Source organism: Sus scrofa, chromosome X (genome assembly GCF_054392235.1).
Source record: "Sus scrofa isolate SSC_HxYL_T2T_F1_AM1 chromosome X, Sscrofa_HxYL_maternal_Yorkshire_Landrace_v2.0, whole genome shotgun sequence".
NCBI lineage: Eukaryota > Metazoa > Chordata > Mammalia > Artiodactyla > Suidae > Sus > Sus scrofa.
Window position 1 is genome coordinate 100,607,024 of NC_139401.1, and position 22,647 is coordinate 100,629,670.

General features: G+C 39.2%; 1 protein-coding gene and 1 long non-coding RNA gene across 9 annotated transcripts in view; both read right to left on the minus strand.

The window, feature by feature from the left end:
- The window catches only part of AMMECR1 (AMMECR nuclear protein 1), a 115,262-nt gene that overhangs the window by 81,419 nt on the left and 11,196 nt on the right, over positions 1 to 22,647 (minus strand). The gene's annotated exons all lie outside the window — the stretch shown is intronic.
- Positions 14,027 to 18,682, minus strand: LOC146394744 (uncharacterized). The gene is made up of 2 exons (XR_014835529.1): positions 14,542 to 18,682; positions 14,027 to 14,235 (listed from the first exon to the last, which is right to left on the minus strand). It is a non-coding gene; the product is annotated as an uncharacterized LOC146394744 (long non-coding RNA).

A 22,647-nucleotide genomic window follows, 5' to 3' on the forward strand; every position in this document is an offset into this window, starting at 1 on the left:
AAGGTTCCAAGCAAACACTAGTTAAATCATGGCACAGCAGACCCAGAGCATCCCCCCCCCCCCCCGCCAAAAAAAGAATAAGCTATCAAACTAAAAATCTGAATTAAGATCAGAGCTAAAGATCAGAGGGCTAGAGATAAGGGAAGATGGAAACAAAGTCACCTTCAAATTCCCAGAATTTTTTCTGGGTTTGATCAACATGACTAGAAACAAGGTTTGGTTTTGTGTTGCTCCAACAGACTTTTGGAAAGCTTCCTCTTAGGACACAAGAATCTTGGAATCTTCTTTAAAGAAACTCAACATCAGGGTCACTTAGGGAGTCATGTGGATTCCTATACTGACACCCCTTTCCAGGCAATCTTAAAATGTCACTGATAAATAGTTACAAGGTAAAGGCAGTGGCCATGAATGGTAAGTTCACAGGGACAATCCTTGGTGTATAGTCTTCCCAAGCCACTAGATATCAAGGAATGTGACCTAGATGGAGCCAGCAGACAAAATTAGCCTATCCTTCAAATTCCTCTGACCCCTGTACCTATATTGGGTGGGGGGGAGGTTGAGGTGGAGAGGAGGGAAATAGTCATAGACAAAGTATGCACTCCAGCTTGGCCAAGGCCACAGAAAGTGCCAAAGAATGAATTGCCCAGAGGTCACTCTGAAATTCATGGCATTCTCCCAAGGTAGTCATCACCAGGGGTGGCAACAGAGGTTACAGCTGAAAAGAGCCAATGGTGAAAGCCTGAATGAACTCTTCGAATCCTTTAAGTCTTAGACTAAATAGCACCTTCTTGAAGAGATTTTCTCCCAACCTATCTAGAGCAGAGGATAGCAACTCTGTTATTCTCTACCTCAATCCTATTAGCCCAAATAAAATCAGCTCGGTTGTCTATTTCCCCAAAGAGACCATAAGCTTTAGGAGAACAAAGAGCCTGTCTGCTCCCTTCACTCTTATATCCCTAGTCCTTAGCGCAGGGCTCAGAACACAAGTGCTGAATAATAATTTGTCATAACAATAATTCTTAAAGTGTGGCCCCTGGATCAGCAGCATTGGGGTCACCTGAGAACTTGCTAGAAATTCAATCCTCGGGCCCCACCCCAGATCTACTGAATCAGACACTCTGGAAGCCTAGCCAGCCATCTGCCTTTTCACAAGCCCTCCAGGGGATTTTCACGCATGCTCACGTTTGAGCACCAGTGGTATGTAACAAGAGTAGAAATATACATTTCTTGGTGAGGGGGAAGTGTCAAGGTAAAGGTTCTTTTCTAACAGGGGGTTGGAATGCTTGGTCAGGTCATCCACAATTCTGAGCCTGGTATGTGCACAACTAACATTTTACCTGGAATGTAGCAAGGATTTCCAAATGAAGGCTACTAAGTAGGGATCTTGCACAACTTAACTTCTCTAAGCATATTTCCTTATCTATGGGAAGGGAATAATTCCTCACAGTTTGTAAGGATTAAATGAGATTTTTTTTAATTGCTTGAGAGAGTTCCCAATGTGGCACTGTGGGTTAAGAATTTTTTTTTTTTTTTTTTTTTTGCTATTTCTTGGGCCGCTCCCGCGGCATATGGAGGTTCCCAGGCTAGGGGTCGAATCGGAGCTGTAGCCACTGGCCTACGCCAGAGCCACAGCAACGTGGGATCCGAGCCGCGTCTGCAACCTACACCACAGCTCACGGCAATGCCGGATCGTTAACCCACTGAGCAAGGGCAGGGATCGAACCCGCAACCTCATGGTTCCTAGTCGGATTCGTTAACCACTGCGCCACGACGGGAACTCCGGGTTAAGAATTTGACTGCAGTGGCTTGGGTTGCTGTTGTGGCACAGGTTTGATCCCTGGCCCGGGAACTGCCACATACCTTGGGTGCAGCCAAAAAAAAAAAAAAAATATATATATATATATATATATACACATATATATATATATACACACACACACACACATACACATATATATATACACACACACATATATACACACACACATATATATATATATATAACCTAAGTTCTAGAACATAATAAACACTCAATAAATTATAGTAGTGGCTGCTTCTTATTGGATCTATTTTGAAGACCTGTGAAGATGAGGATCTCAAAGGAACACTTTTCAACCTTCAAGAATGCCCTGGGAACAAAGTGTGCTATTTTTCAAAAAGATATTGCCCAAATTGCTAGGATACAAGTAGCTTCATGAGAATGTAAGGATACACCATTTGTGGACTGCTGAGCAAAGAGATGCCAAGGAAAAGAGAGAAGTTAATTCATGAAGGGTTAAAGCAAAGAGAGGAAGCAAGACAGGAACAGAATTAGAAATTTCTGGTGGTGAGTGAGAATTGCTGGCAGGGAAAATGGCAGGGTTGAAAGAACCAGACTAGGCCATGATGGATTCTTCTCAGTTGGCAAGAAGGAAGCCCTTATGTGTCTAATGTCTATATTTTCCAAACCAAAAATTGGTACAGAGTCTGACAAATGTGAGTATACTTATGGACACAACGGGACAAACTGAAATCAGGGCTGTCCTGGGAATTTCAGAATATATGGTTACTGTCTGGAAATGGTCTATTTTTAAAAGAACCCAACACCAGAATGGCTAAAGAACTGTACTGAGTTTCGCAATACCCCCATACAGACTCTGGTTATGACTCACCCTGAACAATAAAGGCTGTACGGGCACGTGACCCCTAAAAAACTTCACGTATTTATAAAGCTACTTAGGGTCATCTTCTCTCTCTTTCCTTTCCACCAGACCCTTCTGGTTTTATAAATTCATTGGCCAAAATCTGGCGACCTCAGTAGTATTCCAAGTATCCTAGATAGTCATCAAGGTAGGTGAGTTTGAGCAATTTACCTTCCTGTGAAGGTAGCAGGTTTAAAAGAGATTTAAAAAATTCAATCTACTAGAATTCAAGAGTAGGATATCAAAAGAGTGAGATGAAGGATAAACCACCTCTTACTGCTGTGTCAATTTTCCTTTCCGGGATGCTTTTCCCAAACAGAAATCAGAATGCAGAGACACACTAACTGATGCAGTCATCTCATGTGACAGACTGAGCAGGAGTTGTTGAATCAGAGGCTCTTCCACTTCAGGGAAATGGCTGCGCCTCCAGACCAAGTTGAGTAACAACTTTCAAATTGTTCTGGTTTCCTTTCCAACCATGGAAAAGAGGGGCCACCCTGTTGTTATAGTTGGAGAGAACAGAGTCGACCAGTCAGAATGACAGCAATTAGCATGACTTGATCTAATTTCAATCTGGAGCAGTTCACACCTCTTTCCGTAACCAAGGGCTGTCTGGTTTTCTGGATATCATCATTCTGGGGAAGAAATTAGTGTGTATAACTATTGCTCAGAATTCCTCAACCATTTCTTCTACCTCAGTCTTCCAAGTTAGCCTACATGGCAATGTCCTAACAGGGAATACTCGGCCCTTGGAGGACTCAGACTGTTATCTGGAGGGCATATAGTTGTCTGGATTAAGAGAGACTACAAAGAAAGCTAAGAGGTGTTCCTGGCTTCATTCATTCTTTCTTAATGGAGAGGATGCATTAGAGTGTCACTATCACATAAAGATAAACAAGATGAGCAATCAAGCTGCAGTTGATACGGTCAATTTAGTACAACGAACCATTTCAAAGCACCCTTTTCTCTACTATGTGCTATGTACTAGGGATCAGAAAGGAAACATCCCTCCTCAACAGGAGCTTATAGTAAGCAAAGAAGAGAAGCCACGTAAATAGTATTTACTATAAAGCAGTAAATGATAAGAACATAGTTATGAATGAGGAGTGATGGGGCATAAGAAAGGCCACTTAGTGTGTGGGAGTTCAGAGGAGCAAGAAAGGCTCATGACTGGGGAAAGTACTTTAGCTCAAGGTCTGCGGCTTAAAGCCACCAGATAACATAAACTGAAGATAGAGTAAAAGTAAAAGCCTAGAAAGTTCCTGCCTAAAGAGCCAAAGGAGCACCGTTGCTTTTGGTTATTTTTAGGTGACAAGTGCCTTGACAGAGTGGCAAATTCTCTCTCGGCACAACACCCTCTCACCCGCCCACATATATACCCTTACGGAAGATTTGATTTGGTGGAGAAACGGGAGAAAAAGCAAGTGTGTAAAACACTCAAACAAGTGCACGGTACATAAGTTCTCAGCAAACATTATTGCTCTTGACTTTTCTCTACAAGCTCTGCCAGAATTTCAGGAGTCAGATTTTGGACTCAGGAGTTGAGGGGGAAAAAAAAAAAAAAACTAGAGATCTCCAAAACATACTTGGAGGCAAAAATACCGACCTCGCTCTGCAGGGGCTTCATCGGTGTATGGCTGACAGAGCTATCCAAAATCCATGGGGTAATGGCACAGCCCTTTTCTTTGAATGAACAGTGGGAACCTAATATGAACGTCTAGGTCACCACCCATATTCAGTAAAATGACAAACTACTCCATTTCTTTCCTGTACTATTATTTGTACCTAGTCTTTTCTCTCAAACCCAACTTCACAGCTAATCCTTATGCAGACCAGAGTCCTCTCTGGAGGCTAAACTATTTCTCCGTTCTCTTTAACGATGCCTGTTTTAAATGTGACCAATCTCTCACTCTTATTCAACCATATAACTCCTACACCAATATTTCCCAATAAATCAGAAAACCAAGTCAAAACAATGAGGGAACAAATGCTGTAATTTCAAGTCTTTCCGCTCTTCCCTCTCCTGAGTCAAGATTTCTAAGATATCCTCATTTCCTGATAGTTCCCTGAACAAAACCACTCAATCAACTCTGTGATCTGGTTGCAATGTCTAACGCCCTCCTCCCAAATCAAATTCTTATGATTTGAAACGGTAATTCAAAATCTTCCATGAATCCTTCACCAACAAATAAGTCCATGGCTAATATGCCTCCCCCATTCTCTGGTATAATCACGAATATCCAACTCTCCATGGATAGCCATCTCCCCTCTTTCGGTTACTGGCCTGGGGTATGGCCACTCAAGTGAAGACACTGCAGCAAGGTAGGGAAGGCACATATAGATAGTTCACAGAATGAGGGAAAAAGTCAAGAAAAGGAGGTGATGAAATTACTATTTTGTACTATTTGCCTTAGGGTCCTTTACAGAAGCAGGGATAATGAGAGGTGATGACATACATAATGCCATTTTTTTTTTTTTTTTTTTGGTCACAATTGGGGCATATGGAGGTTCCCAGGCTAGGGGCTGAATCAGAGCTGTAGCAGCTGGCCCTCACCACAGCCACAGAAACGCCCAGATCCAAGCTGCATCTGCAACCTACACCACAGCTCACAGCAACACCAGACCTTTAACCCACTGAGCAAGGCCAGGGATTGAACTGGCGTCCTCATGGATATTAGTCGGGTTCGTTACCACTGAGCCATGATGAGAACTTCCTGCAATTTTTAATTACATCAGGTTATAAGTTGAAATATACCTTGTAGCCATAGAAGTAGCCACTTGCCTAGTTGAGTACAAAACATGGTTTACTCACATATGTCACAGCGGATGTTCAGGTTGGTAAATTATTCTATGTATTGCATACTGGAACTTTGCAGACTAAGATTAATATGAAACGTGTGTGTGCATAAACACACATACTTACAAAGTAAACGTGCCCATCCTATTCATCCCTGTAAGAAAGCTTGCCAAGGCAAACCATTCTTTAAACTCCTATTTGTCTGCAGTAAATTGTCAAGTACATAGAGGGCAATCAAGTGGTAGCTGACAGTGATCTTCAATACTATCTGAATGAAAACCTATCCAGCCAAGTTCAGGAGGAAATGAATCTTTAATCATAAAAATGCTCAAGAAAAGGATCCTGCATGTTGTAGCATTCTTACAATTGTACTGGAAGATATACTGTAATTTACTTAGTATAGCCAAGAATTTATAGAACCATGATTCAGAGTTGCACACAATCTGATTTTAGCACGAAAGCTGAAAAATAAAACCTACTGGAATTCATCCAACTTGCTTTATTTCCTGGAATACAGGTAAAAACTCATTACAGTTAACATCAGGATAGCAGAGCTCTGATATAACAATGTTCTATCTCACAATGAACCCACAGTAGTTTGTTGATTTGTTTATGAAAAATTATTTTCAGCAAGTAATCAAGGAAAACAAATGTTTTCTTCAATTCTCTTCCACTAACCATCACTCCCTATGATGAAAAAATATTTATGTGCTGCTGGCAAAGCAATTCTCACTTGATAATTCACTGTGAACATCTTCCCTCAGCTTTATTCAGCACAACTTCCCCAACCTTTACCTCCTTAAATATTATACACAAGCAAACATAACTATCTAATATGGATGTTGAGTCCATTCATTGCCTATGCCATGGGTTTAATCTTCAGAACCAAGCTATTCTGCAACTCCTATTATCTATTTAAACTTGTTGCTTGGATAAGAGTTATGCCAATTAGGTTGCATGGTTAGTCTGCTAAATTGTAGTTACATTGCTAATGTAAATTCTACACAACAGAAGATTTAAAAAAAAAATACAGGTTTCCCAGAGTGCAAAGGCATACATACACAGCTCACTGATGGAGTGGCTGCGAACACATCTCTGAGGCACACCTAGGGGCGTGTGGTTGCTGCAATAGAGTGAGTGTGTGACTCACCCTACTTCCAAAAGTGCTTCAGAGTCCACTGTTGGCACAGACAACTTATTGCCCAGGACTCTATTTCCTGATGGGCAGCACAATCCATATTAAAAAAAACAAAAACAAACCACCAATACATTTCCATTCTTCTTTGTGTTTATAGCAGCACTGATATGTACAACACATGGTTCTAACGATTTAAGTTTTCAGAAAATACTTAATGTAATTAAAATCTCATAAAATACTTCTAGCGTTTAACAACAATAAAAAGACCAGGGGTAAAAATGACAGTTTTCATCCCAAACCAATGGCATATAAAGTTAAGACCTGATGAAACTGGGTATTTTTAGGGTACAAGATCCAAGAAACTTCTCAGAATTGTACTTATGAACATAAGCATATACTACATACAAATACTTTAGGGTTTTTGTGAATAGTTTTTAAATGCTTCCTTTTATCTGTAACAGTATATGCATCTTCTGTACACATGAGTTCCTAAAATGCCCTTGTGAAATTATTCTTATTCTCATTTTTTTTTTTTTGTCTTTTTGCTATTTCTTGGGCCGCTCCCGCGGCATATGGAGGTTCCCAGGCTAGGGGTCCAATCGGAGCTGTAGCCACCGGCCTAAGCCAGAGCCACAGCAACGTGTGATGCGAGCCACGTCTGCAACCTACACCACAGCTCACAGCAACGCCGGATCGTTAACCCACTGAGAAAGGGTAGGGATTGAACCTGCAACTTCATGGTTCCTAGTCAGATTCGTTAACCACTGCGCCACGACGGGAACTCCTATTCTCATCTTTCAATATTCAGTGGACCCAAAACCAATAACCTGTTTACAATATCACAAGTTCGGCTACTCTGTTTTCTTCCTTTCAATACTATAATGCTCAATGTTTTTGAAATTGCAGCTCCCTATTATTAGTTGATTGACTTCATGACACACTCTTTTTCCCTCACCTACAAATGCAGTATGTGTGGGTATTTTCATTCAAAATAATTTTGACTTCTAAAATTTTGGGACACCTCTTCAAGAATCAAGAAGCAGATTAAAAACTACACTGCTCTTGGAGTTCCCGTTGTGGTGCAGTGGTTAACGAATCCGACTGGGAACCATGAAGTTGCGGGTTCAATCCCTGCCCTTGCTCAGTGGGTTAAGGATCCAGCGTTGCCGTGAGCTGTGGTGTACGTCACGGACGCGGCTCGGATCCCGCATTGCTGTGGCTCTGGTGTAGGCCGGTGACTACAGCTCTGATGAGACCTCTAGCCTGGGAACCTCCATATGCCACGGGAAGCGGCCCTAGAAAAGGCAAAAAGACAAATAAATAAATAAAAAATACGCTGCTCTTAACTTCCTTCCTCAAGAACAAATGTAAAAAATTTACTCACATTTCTCCAAAGAAGATACACAGATGGCCAACAAACACATGAAAAAATGCTCAACATCGCTGATTATAAGAGAAATGCAAGTCAAAACTACCATGAGATACCACCTCACACCAGTCAGAATGGCCATCATTAATAAATCCACAAATAACAAGTGCTGGAGGGGCTGTGGAGAAAAGGGAACCCTCCTGCACTGTTGGTGGGAATGTAAACTGGTACAGCCACTATGGAGAACAGTTTGGAGATACCTTAGAAATCTATACATAGAACTTCCATATGACCCCGCAATCCCACTCTTGGGCATCTATCCGGACAAAACTCTACTTAAAAGAGACACGTGCACCCGCATGTTCATTGCAGCACTATTCACAATAGCCAGGACATGGAAACAACCCAAATGTCCATCGACAGATGATTGGATTCGGAAGAGGTGGTATATATACACAATGGAATACTACTCAGCCATAAAAAAGAACGACGTAACGCCATTTGCAGCAACATGGATGGAACTAGAGAATCTCATCCTGGTGAAATGAGCCAGAAAGACAAAGACAAATACCATATGATATCACTTATAACTGGAATCTAATATCCAGCACAAATGAACATCTCCTCAGAAAAGAAAATCATGGACTTGGAGAAGAGACTTGTGGCTGCCTGATGGGAGGGGGAGGGAGTGGGAGGGATCGGGAGCTTGGGCTTATCAGACACAACTTAGAATAGATTTACAAGGAGATCCTGCTGAGTAGCATTGAGAACTTTGTCTAGATACTCTGGTTGCAACAGAAGAAAGGGTGGGGGAAAAATATAATTGTAATGTATACATGTAAGGATAACCTGATCCCCTTGCTGTACAGTGGGAAAAAAAATTTACTCAACACTTTTATATAAAACAATATTCTATCTAAGTGGGTAATAGTGGAGTGAGGGGAAGGAAGATACAAAGATGCAGACATGAAGCCTCTGCTATCAAAGGAGTTTACCACCCAATGTGGAGATAGGCATGTATACAAAAGACAGAAAATATTCAATGACTGATGTATGGGGGAGGGATGATGAGGATTACCGGTGAGGGTCAGGGGTGGAAACACACGCCAAGTCCTAAAAGAGACAGCTTCAAATTTCAAACTGGAACACTGATGCTATGCTGTAGATTTTCTTTTCTTTTTCTTTTTAAGAAACAGTTTCCAGGTCTGGCTTTTTATTTTTATTTTTTGGCCACACCCACAGCACGTGCAAATTTCCAGGCCAGGGATCAAACCCATGCCACAGGAGTAACCAGAGCCATTGCGGTGACAATGCCAGGTCCTTAAGCAACTGAGCCACGAGGGAACTCCTGTAGATTTCAAATTACACTCCATTATCCTACATGTGAATTCCTACTTACATGTAAAGAGATATACATGCAGTGGTGCTAAATACAGTTACCCAGATTGTACTGTGCTTTCCAAGCTGCACATCTATGGTGCTGCATCCATCCAGAGAAGGCACCTTTTTCTAATTCACACAAAGGCAACACAGCTGCCCTGAATACGTGGATATTTACTATTACTTCATGCCTTTCACCTCTGCCAGCCATGCTACAATCTAAATGTTCATTGATAAAGGGCTAGTTAAATAAACTATGGTACATCCATACAACAGAATATCTTGCAGGCATTATAAAGATATAATCACTGGAGTCTAGTTAATTACATTGTGGTGATCAGTTTCTTGATATTGATAATACACTATAGCTATGGAAGATATCACCTGTGGAAGAAGCTGGGTGACAGGTACATGTGATCTCTCTGTACTATTTTTATAGCATCTTGTGAGTCTATAATTACTTCGAAATAAAAACAGAAGAACTAGGCATTTCTAGGCACGCTGATACATACGTATCTCCAAGATTTGACTCTTAACTGCAAAAAAGGTGTAGTAGTATGCTACTCTGTGCAGAACAAAAGGGTATGTTTATGTACATAAATGCTAGTATATGCATAGACTATCTCTACAAAGATACACCAGAAACTGGTGGCAGTGGGGGGTGGGGGGGTGTCTCTGGGGAGGGGAACTGGGGAGCTGGGAGACAGGGGTAGGAAGGAAATCTACGTCTCACTGTTCTCTTGCAATGTTGGAATTCCACACCATGTACACATACGTCTTCCAAAAAATTTCATTCCAGGGGCACAGTTTTCCTGCCAGAAGGTTTTAAAGGATCACTTCCATCTGATGTATTCCCCTTCACCCAGTTTAGAAGGCCCAGGTGTTATGGGATGGGATTTAGGGATCGGTTCTTCCATTAATCCAGCACTGTGGGTCCTCCTGCTAGACTGTGAGCTAGCTCCTCAAGGCATTAGCCATCGCTGGCATGCTGTCTGGCATGTTTCGGGACACAGATTTTCTTGAATTAATTTGACCTTTTATTCCGGCCCTTCCGTTTGATCTACTCTTAAAACCTCAAACCTAGAAGGATTCTTTACCACTGATTCTGCCCTGAGAATGGTGTTTTAAAAATTAACTTCAGGAGTTCCTGTCGTGGCTCCATGGAAACGAACCTGACTAGTATCCATGAGGACGCAGGTTCAATCCCTGGCCTCACTCAGTGGGTTAAGGATCTGGTGTTGCCATGAGCTGTGGTGTAGGTCACAGACATGGCTCAGATCCTGCACTGCTGTGGCTGTGGTGTAGGGTGGCAGCTGCAGTTCTGATTCAACTCCTAGCCTGAGAACCTCCATGTGCCGCAGCTGTGGCCCTAAAAAAGAGACCAAAAAAAAAAAAAAAAAAAACTAACTTCACATTAGCCTAAGTCATTCCCAGGTCAACAACTGTCTATCCCTAGATACCAATGCTCAAAAAGATGCAGGTTTATTCTAGTGAAGGCAAGATTTTTTTTAATGGAACTATGAGAAATTTATACTTTTCATTTTTGTTTTAATATCTACATGCCTATGAACCTGATGACTCTTCAGTCATCTTAGCTAAAATCTCCCATCCAGGCTCATTACCCCCTAACTTCTATAGGTTGGGGCTGCCCCTCTATAAGGTAAGACTTACTTGTATTACAGTTATCTCTGCATAACTTAGCTCTCTTACTAGAGTGTACACTTTGTAAGGGCAGGGAAGCCTTATCTATCTCATTATTCCCACAGCACCCATATCAAGGTCAGTCACCTTTGAAGACAGTTCATTTAATTAACATTTCATAATTTAAAAATTAAGTAACTTTTAAAATATCATTTAATGTATAACTGAACTAATCTGCTTAAAATAGCCCAGTGGGTTTGTTGTTAGGGTAAATAAAAAGACTTTTCTACGAGTATATCAAAGAAAGAAATTATGCTATCATAACATCCTTGAGAAGGTTTCTCTGACTTCGCGGTGGTGAAACCAGCACCTTCTTTATCTATATACTGGAACCATAGCCCTTCTGCCTTTCTCAACCATGTATAGCTTGCTTCTAAGCTGAAATATTACTACAAAATTGCTAAGCGACTTGCTCTTTAAACTTGGTAAACAATTGCTAAATAAGGAGACTGAGATCCCCAGGGAAGGAGAGAAGAAGATGGTAGTCCCCTCTGAGAGCACCCATTCAACAGCTTCCTACTTACAAGGAATTCTGCTTTGTCTGCTGGACATCCCCAATCCTGATAGCCAGCCCCCAGAAGCAGTGCAGTTCTTGTTTCAGGCTACTTGCAGCCAGTTCAAGATCCACTGAAAACAGCCCAGAGCCTTCAATAATTCTGTCTGCCACATTACTCCCTCCTCAAATAAAGAGAACTGAAAGTAAGTCCAAACTGGAGCTGATTTTCTCCCCATAGGAACAAATCTCCAATATTATAAGTTACAATTGAATTTGTTATCTGGAACTTTATTAGCTTATTCTGTAGTTCATTAGGTGAGTTAGGTTACATAAGTTTCAAAAGGTTAGGTTATACTAAAACTCTATTATACAATATTCTTATTTTTAAAGCAAGCATTAGTATATAAAGCAACTTTTTTCATCATATCACAAGCCTTCATGTTTGTCCTTAATAGTAAGCCTTGATGAGGACAGAAACCACATTTTACCTGTCTCTGGATATCCCACAGTGCCTTGGACATAGTAAATTCTTAAGAAATATATATTTGAATTAACTTTTTCAAGGATGCATTTAATTTGTACGCTGACAGCTAACTCATTTCTAAAATTCAGAAATTTCTACTAAAATGACTCATTTTTTAAGAACTCATGTGTCATACTTATTGCAGGAAAAAATAACTTTTCTGAAGTCTCTTAAGAGACTCCACCTGAGCTAAAAACAACTTTCTAGGCAATAGATACACATATTTGTGACAGATATTACACAGACTGAAGTTCTTTTGGAATTAGTTCTGGAAGAGAGGCAAGCAAGTTCAGAGAGAGATTTTTAACTGTCTTCAGTTTCTTGAGGGGTGTCATAAAATTATTAAACACATTAATTTTAACATCAAAAAATAAAATATGCTGTTAAGCACTTTTAGGAGAGAGGAGGGACATGCTATAAAACCAATGCTTTAAGTATTGCAATTCTCAGTGTTAGAAATCATACTAAGAAGAGACAGGCATGACCTAAATTCTCTTTGGTATAGTTTTCTCATCTAGAAACTGGAATAAGAACTCCTAATTCATGAGAATGTTCTGAGAATTGATGATTATGAAGATTTTTTTTACTATTTTATTAAGGTCTATCTAGAAAGAACCCAAAATATTCTACATAGGCAGTATAGTTGTTTACAGCATATAAACTGTTACACAAAACTTAACTTTGAAAATAATCTATAATCTCACTCCCAGAATCTAACCTGCATGCCAAAACACTGAGATTTCTAAAACTACCAATTCTTTACTCTAGTTTGAGTCATTTTCTTAATGGCTTCCCTGGGAGTTATAATTAACATCATAACTTTCAAGTATCTAGTTCAGGCTAATACCAACCCAAGTCAATAGTATACAGAATTTCTGTTTCTCCTCCCTTCTGTTCAGTTATTATCATTCAAATTACCTCTTCATATTACCTCTTCATCAACAGTTTTATAATTATTGCTTTATGCAGCTCTCTTTGAAATCACATAGAAGAGTTACAAAGATACCTTTACACTGACTTTTATGTTTATCTATGTAGTTACCCTTACCAGTGCTCTTTATTTGTGTGCATTCAAGTTACCATCCAGTGTCCTTTAATTTTAGCCTGAAGGACTCCCTTTAGTATTTGCTATAGAGCAGATATGCAGCAACAAATTCCCTTGTTTTTTTTTTTTTTGTTTTTTTTTTTTTGTTTTTTTATCTAGGAATGTCCTGATTTCTCCTTCATTTATGCAGGGTAATTTTGCTAGATATAGGATTCTTGGTTGACAATCCATCGCTTTCTGCACTTTAAGTATTTCATCCCACTGCCCTTCTGGTCACCACGGTTTCTGATGATTAATCAGCTATTGATCTTATTGAGGTTTCCCTGTCTGTGACAAGTCGCTTATCTTTGGCTGCTTCTAAGATTCTCTTCATTTTTGTCTTTCGACAATTGAACTATTGTATGTCTAGATGTGAACCTTTCTGAATTCATCCTACTTTTTTAAGTTCATCTTAGAGTTTGTTGAGCTTCTTGGATGTTGCAGATTAATGTTTTCATCAAATTTGGGAAGTCTTCTGCCATTGTGCCTTCAAATACTCTTTCTGCCCCCTCACTTCTCATGCTGGGATTCCTATTACATGTATGCTGGTATACTTGATGGTGTGCCACAGACCTTAAGAGGATCCACCTACTGTTCTTCACTCTTTTTTTTTTCTTTTTGTTCCTCAGATAATATAATCTCAATCTACCTTCAAGTTTGCTGATTCTTAATTCTGCCAGCTCATATCTGCTACTGAGTCACTTTAATAAATTTTTTTATTTCAGTTACTAAAATTTTCAACTCCAGATTTTCCACTTGGTTCTTTTAAAAATAATTTCTCTCTCTTCGTTGATATTCCTTACCTGGCAAAACATTCACAACTTTCGATTGTTTAGACATGATTTCCTTTTAATATATTTATAGCAGGGAGTTCCTGTCGTGGCGCAGTGGTTAATGAGTCCGACTAGGAACCATGAGGTTGTGGGTTCGGTCCCTGCCCTTGCTCAGTGGGTTAACGATCCGGCGTTGCCGAGAGCTGTGGTGTAGGTTGCAGACGCAGCTTGGATCCCACGTTGCTGTGGCTCTGGCGTAGGCCGGTGGCTACAGCTCCGATTCGACCCCTAGCCTGGGAACCGCCATATGCCGTGGGAGCGGCCCAAGAAACAGCTAAAAAGACAAAAAAAAAATATATATATATATATATATATATATTTATAGCAGTTAAAGTTTTGTCTATAAGCACAACATCAGGGACAATTTCTATCACATGCTTATTTCCATGTATATGTACCATACTTTCCTGTTTGACTGTATTTTAACTCTTTGTTGATAATTGGACATTTTAAAAAATTTAACATAGCAAATTTGTAAATCAGATCCCTCTCTAAGGTTTGTTGCTGCTGCTGCTATTTGTTTAGTGACTTTCCTAGACTAATTCTGTAGTCTGTATTCCCTGTCATACGTGGCCACTTGAAATCTCTGCTCACTTAGCTTAGGGGTCAGCTAATGATTAGACATAGATTTCTGTAAGATGTCTTTAACAACAGATCTTTCACCCTTAGCCAGGGGATGCTGTGTGTGTGTTGGGACATGCCTTCAGTGCTCCAGCAGTTTACAACTCTGCCTTAGCCTTCATTTCCTGCTTCTAAAGATTTTCAAGGTCAGCCATAGGTAAGCAAATAGGGCCTCCTCAGGTTTTTCCCAGGCATGCACCCAGCCCTGCATATGTATGGCCTTCTAGATACCCAGGATTATGTGAGTTATTTAAAGCTCCCTATCCCTAGATCCTCCTTTTGAGTTTTTTGACCAGCCCCTTCTTTGACCCTCCTGGTATCACCACCTCAGGCAGATGCAATGTTAAACAACTGCCTCTGATTGTTTTCAACAAATGCCCTGGGGATAAGACTCTTCCATTGAGGATGAGTCAGGTAAAGTAAGGACAAGCCTTAGAATGGAGCCTTTCCAGGGAAGTGCCAGACAGTTCAAACAGTGGTAATTCTATGAGGATAGGGATATTTGGTGAGTTTAACCCCCTCCAGTAGCTGCTGGTTTTCACAGCTACTATGTTTGCAAGGTTGTTGGTTTCCTTATGAAACTAGGGAAAGGGAGGTAGGATTAGAGCAAGTTAAAACACAACAAAATTCACTGTTCTTACTGAATATCAGCTGTTCTAAAAGAAAAAATCAGTACTCCTCAGGTTGTTGGAAGCCTTTGGTTAATTTCCAGAATTCCAGAAAGTTGATTTTGAAAATTTTTGCCAGTGTTCATGTTGTTTTTATAGATAAGTAGATTTTCTGAGGTCCTTACTCCAATATTCACGAAATCCTTTCTTTGAGTTTGAAAGCCATTCTGGAACTAGTGTCTTCCAAAAAGACTAACATTGTGCTCTTAAAACCACCCAGCAAAATATGTGAGATCCCTGGTGATATCTACACATAAATTTCTAGGCTAAAGTATTCGTAAAGATCTATAAAATTAGAAGAGAAAAGATATGATCAGACTAGACTTACATTCCATTTTACCTTTGGCCAGTACAAAGAAATATATGTTTTTTGATAAACAGACATGGAAAAAAATCACTATCATCCACATTTGGCTGCATTTCAAATATTTTTAAAATACTGCTTCTTTTTAAAGATTCACATATTTTAATTTTTCATATAAGAATATGAGAGACTATGACTTATCCAAATCATGGTGAGACTGAAGACACAGCATCTAATTCAACGCCTAGAGTCATAAGAGATGACAGGTTACTAAGAAAAGGTCTCAATGTATCTCTTAGGTGAAATGAGGATGATAGTGATTACAAGCTCTTAAGTGTTGACTTTCATAAAGAATTATAAACACTTTAAAAACTCATTTTAATAGATTATTTCCTATTTTATCACACACAATTGATTATTATAATGTTGCCAAACCAAATTACAAGTTATAAAAAGTTTGACAACAATGGTAGCATTATCCTAATACTAAATTAGGAGATGTCAAATACATTATAAGCAGTTCTTCATGTAGAGAGTTCTAGGGGTCCTGAATTAGTTTAGTTGCAGGTATGGTATAAAAACAACCTGCACATAGCCTTGTGTGTGTGTGTTGAGGGGAAGGGTGGGGTGTGGTGGAGGATAAGAACAAACACATATCACTTTCTATATAACTTCCCTGCCCCTCTTCAAGTAGCACCTAGAGTTGTACATGAAACTCTGGGTTTGAAGGTCATGCTCCAAGACAGAGAGCCATGTTGCTAGAAGAAAAATGTTGAATATCCCTGACTTCATGTTTAAAACACGATAAGAGTGATTACACAGTCATTAAGATCTTTTCTGATAAAAACGATTTAAATTGACCAGGAGTTCTCTTGTGGCACAGTGAGGTAAGGATCCAACGTTGTCACTGCAGGGGTTTGGGTCACTAGTATGGCATGGGTTTGACCCCTGGCCCAGGAACTTCCATATGCCAAGATCATGGCCAACAGGAGAGGGAGAGAGAGAGAGAGAGAGAGAGAGAGAGAGAGTTTTAAAAATAAATTGACCACATCTTCAATATGGAGGAATTCACTCATAAAAATCAAGGACAGTAATTTCAGTGCTATTTATGATGCTATCATTCATTCAGAGTTTCACTGTTCTAGACTACACATTATTTTTAAATACCAGCATGAACATACAATAAAGGTAAGTTTTCAGTACTCTGTATCTTTAGAATATACGGACTTAAAAACTGCAATTTCAGGAATTTATGAGCAACCATTAAAGTCCTTCATTAAGTAATTTTTCATTTTGCTGAGACATAAAAGAATTTGAATCTTCTGTACTTTAAAGCTAATATGTGTGAATGAGTTGTTAAGTTAGTAAGTCTATCCTATCATCCAACTATGTACTAGATGTTTTCTTTGCATTATAAACTACGTAATCACTCAGGAAATGATAAAAAAATTGTTTTTGAAAAAAATGTCCCCTCAAATAAAGCAAATTTCTACTGCTGATGATTAATATAAGGAAATGGTTTAAGAGTCATAAAGCAGTTGTTGGTTCTTAGCCAGAAGATATTAATTTTGGATAAGTTAAAGAGTAATCTGTTGAATTCAGCTTTGACTCAGATCTATGATATAAACAAGCCTGCCATAAAACATTTTATGAGGGAAATTACATGCTAAAATATTATTTGTGCTTTCAGGGTAACTCATAATCCCTTGGGTCAGGCTTCTTCAAATCTGCTTCTCTTCATCTAAATTATATTAATGTGAGAACAGACACATCAAAATTTCCATAAAAACAAACAGAAGTATTCCTTTGGTTTACCAAATTTAAGATACTCGGTGTGTTTGCCAACCCCCCAAAATGCATTTTTAGGCAATAGAATAAAAACTCCTGACTGAAGAAATATTAGGAAAGAAAGAAGCATTTATGCAAACATACGGGAACCTACAGTTTAAACCAAAATAGTAGAAAAAAATAAGTAAATAGTACAAAATAGCCTTCCATAGCATCCCTAAAGTAAATGATAAACAGGTGATTAAAGCCTGTGTCATACCTCTTTGAGAACCACAAACATACGTTCTTACCCTCCTGTATACAGCTACATGTAGCCAGGTAAATCCCCAAAGGACAAACAATATCAAACCAATTCACAAAGATTGTATGGTGTCAGTTATACACAGAGAGAAAAAGATACCCACTTCCAGCTAAGGCATGGGAAGAAGCACAATGTAACATCTCACTTACTCTCTGCTTTTAAACTCCCTCAAAAAACTTAGAAACCTAGCATTGCCTTGAATTAAAAATTAGCCCAATTAAACAATGTTTACGTACTCCTTTATATATTCAAAGCCACTGTGTGAAAAAACTTAGAAGTCATAAATTCACCACCTCTCTAACCCCATCACCCCACCACCTCCTCAAACTGGAAATCCAGCACGACCCATAATTAGCTTTCTAGATAATGCAAAGTGGTTAAACACTGCTAGAATTTAAATGTTCAAAATTCTATTACACAATTGCTACCAAGTCTTCAGATATTCAAGGCTACTGATTTCAAAAATGATGATGCGCCATAGAAAAATTACATTGCGGAAGGGGAAGAGAAGGATCTTCCTGGATTTGTGCTTCTATTCTGAAGTGGGAGAGACTGGGAGTCAAACGTATTCGAATAAATATAACAACAAGTTTGAGAACAGGAATGCACCAGTGGCCCTGCTGGCCTGGTGCCTGTTATTTGAGTTAATAAACGGTTAACGAATAGTTATTATGGGATGGCAAATACTTACAACTCTTTATGAAAGTGAAAGAAAGGTTCAAGACTAAAACGCTCCTCTTCTGTAAAAACTGATCTGAATTTCTTTAGATTGAGCTGAAATAAACAGCAAAGGTTCTAAGAGCAGCCCACTGGAGACAGGAACCAGGACTCTTTGGACCCACACCCATTTTTTCACTTTAAAGTAGGATTTGCTTGTTCTCTTGCCACAGCCAAAACGGAAAACCACTGACTTTTTTTCCTTAATTGTGCTCTACACTATGGAGGCCACTGCCTATTTAACATGCCTATTGTGTGAAGCCTGTGAAAAATGAAACTGGCATCTAAGCAGTTCAATGCCGTAAATTACCTCTTCATCCCTTGGTGAGGGCATTCACCTTTGTTAACAAAGATTTTAAGCATACTGAGAGTGATCAGGGACTTTTGGGTGGCATGCCCTAAGAACCACTGCATTCCATTTGGCCTCCTACTCTATCGTGTGGCAAGGATCTATGATCACCTACATAGGTCAAAATCCATCTTGTCATCAAAAAGGTAACTTCAAAAATATCTCACTACCACTGGTTTCTTCTAACATCTGGTATTTCTTCACCGCACTCTAGTGATATATAATTCAAGTTATAGAGTAATTCAAAGCTATGACATCAGGGAGAGATCATTTACTTATAAACATAAACTGACTACATAGAGAATCCTGTTCATGGGCAATGTGCTAGCTTTGTTTTTCACTTCCTGAGTATGCTGGCATAATGTTCATGTTTATGTGGTTAGAACCTGTCAGAGATTGGTCTCATAGTTGCAAAATAATTTCCTTATATTCTACAACATATTCTAGAGAATAAAAGAAGTGAGTTACTAAAATAAAATTTTACAGTAATCACTGAAGAAGAATTTGGAGGTTCTAAACTTAGATATAACTTATATATATATGTATAACTGAATCACTTTGCTGTCTAGCAGAAATACACTGTAAATCGACTATGTTTCAATTTAAAAAAACAGATGGAGGAGTTCCCGTTGTGGCGCAGAAGTGAATCCAACTAGGAACCATGAGGTTTTGGGTCAGATCCTGGGCCTCGCTCAGTGGGTTAAGGATCTGGCATTGCCGTGAGCTGTGGTGTAGGTCGCAGATGCAGCTCAGATCTGGCATGGCTGTGGCTGTGGTGTAGGCTGGCGGCTACAGCTCTGATTAGACCTCTGGTCTGGCAACCTCCATATGCCATGGTGTGGTGCGGCCCTAAAAAGATACAAACAAACAAACAAACAAACAAAACAGATGGAAAAATATATGCTGTTCTATTATAATTCAGGAAACTATTTTAGAATTGTCTTTCTTTTTTATTTATTTATTTATTTGCAACGCCCATGGTATATGGGGGTTCCTAGACCAGGAATCGAACTTGCACCACAGCAGTGACCACATCAGAACCTTAACCTGCTGAGCCATCAGGGAACTCCAGAATTTCTAAATAATACTATAGGAGTTCCCGCTGTGGCACAATGGAATCATTGGCATATCTGTTGTGCTGGGATGCAGGTTTGATCCCTGGCCTGACACAGTGGATTAAGGATCTGGCCTTGCCACGGCTGCAGCATAGGTTGCAACTGCAGCTCAGATCTGATGCCTGGCCCGGGAACTCCACATGCCATGGGGCAGTCAAAAAAAAAAAAAAAAAAAAAAAAAAAAAAAAAAAAAAAGAAAAAGAAAAAAAAATAAAATAATATTATAAAACCTTTAAAGACTTTGCTTATATAGTTTGTGTCTTAAGAGTTGTAGCCTTCTCGGAGTTCTCATCATGGCGAAGCAGAAACGAATCCAACTAGGAACCATGAGGTTGTGGGTTTGATCCCTGGCCTCACTCATTAAGTTAAGGATCCGGTGTTGCTATGAACTGTAGTATAGGTCACAGGTGCAGCGCAGATCTGGCCGTTGCTATGGCTGCGCCTCCAATTCGACCTCTAGCCTGGGAATCTCCACATGCCACAAGTGCGGCCCTAAAAAGCAAAAAAAAAAAAAAAAAAAAAAAGAGTTGTAGCCTTCTTGAATAGGGCATGTTAATAACCAGAAGGAATACACCCATTAGACTAAGCTAAAGCTAATTTAATAAATGACATCATTCAATAATTAGTACATAATCCTCCTATAATTATTATAATTCCCAGTACCTACCTTATGTGGATTACATTTGCAACACCCAAGTAAAATTTCTTCATTAATTGAGAGGAAAAAAGTGGTTTAACGCCATTTAATTCTATAATAATTAGGGTAGATTAGTTTTTCAATTACATCATCTTTGTAGCTATTCAATTTCTCCCAACTCATGTTTGAGACACTGGTTTTGAAGAAGAAAAGAACACTGAACATAGAAGGCACTCAGGCAAAGGGTAATAATACAACCAATGTTAATGTAACTGACTTATGCTGAATGTCTACTAATAAAGGAAAGCACTTTGTCTACATAGCAGATGCCTACTTATGTTATTTCCCAGCCTCTTGTCCAGGCTTCATGACATTCATGACATTAAAGAAGCTGCTGAGGCATAATTAACTGGACAAAAGGGAAACTTGATCAAGAAAGAGGCAATTGAGAAGCCATTAATAGTTTAAAATTGTCAACTGCCAGACCTTAATTTCCCAATTCCTGAAATATAGCAACAGTCTCCTGATAGGCTCCCTTTCTTGCCAGCATCTCCCCCACTTCAATCTACCTTCATGGTACCCACTGACTACGGTATAATGCTCATTCTGACCGCTGTATCTTTGTTTCCTTGTCTAGAATGCCTGATCTATCTAGGAAAAAAACCTACCCAGCTGGAATCTTATTTTGTCCATGAAGCCTTCATGTATAACCCAGCTCACATTAGTATTTGTCCAAACTCCTACAGACCTCATTGTCTTCATCCCTCGCTTGGCCATTAAATCATATGTGACCTCATTATTTGTTTCCTGAGCCTTGTCTCAAGACTGACTGCAAGCTTTTTAAAAGGCAGAAAGCATGGCTTATGCCTATTTTATAGATCTCTCACCTGCACCCAAAAAGGAGCTACCACAGTGTTCTGTCCACAACAGTTACATTACTGGTTGAACTGAAGTATTAGAAATAACCATAATGTGAAGAGCAGTACCAGCTTAGACTAAGAGATAGGTTTTGATGTAAAACACACTGTCTTAAGATTATGCTGGCAAATAAATACTGAAGCTTGAACAAATATTCACTTTAAAATGTCTATAAGCAAAGGGATAACCATAGTGGAAATTCTATTTTCGCCTTTAAAAGTGTTAAGGCATCTCTAAATGGGAGAAGTTAGAAACTGCTCCAAAATCCAAATCAATGCATTGCAATTCAGTGATATTTAAAAACGTCTGCACCTCTGATAATGATAAAGCACCTCATACTGGTTGTGTGGACAACAGGGCAAATAAACAACTTTCGAGACCCATGACTTGACCATATCTATTATTTCACAGATGCCACTGCCACATCTGGATATGAGCTTTCCATTAGAAAAAAGTGTGTACGTACACTATAAGAAGCAATGTTAAGAAGTGCTTAACTGGTTTATATACACACATACAGACTGAAAAGCCTTACTTATAATATACCCTGAGGCAAGGTGGTTTCTAATTTTCCATTTCTCTAGAAAACACATTTTCACAGAAATATCAGGATTAACCGTCAAAACTAATGTTCTCCTTTAATGCGCTGGTCCTTTCTTCCACCCCTAAAAGGAGGTGAATGACAGGCCAAGCTCCTACCTATCAAAGATGTTTCCTTTTATTATTATTAGCAAATTCATTAGAAAGCCTGAAAGAACAAAGGATGAGATAACAACCTAAAAGGAAAGCTAGAAAACCAAGCTCTGTTCAAATACAGGCAGTTGGTATTAAGTATACTAAAAAAGTAAGTGATAAATGCCAGGTCAAATACTAACAAAAATGCTACTGGTTTGAAATGCGGGGTTTTCCACGGTTATTTTAGCCTCTAATACCTTTAATCTGGTTTATTTACAATTTTCAATAAGTTTAGAAAAATAAATACCTCAAAGCCTAAATTAGGCTCTCCTGTAAATAGGCTTTGTGCATTCCTAATGTAGGTTGGTAAGATTAATTTTTAAAAGATTCCCAACATTCCCATGAAAATTTAGTTGCTTTAGGTAGAGTCACAACCACGTGTCTTTAAAAAATAAGCTAAACATGGAGTTCCCGTCATGGCTCAGTGGTTAACGAATCCGACTAGGAACCATGAGGTTTCGGGTTCGGTCCCTGCCCTTGCTCAGTGGGTTA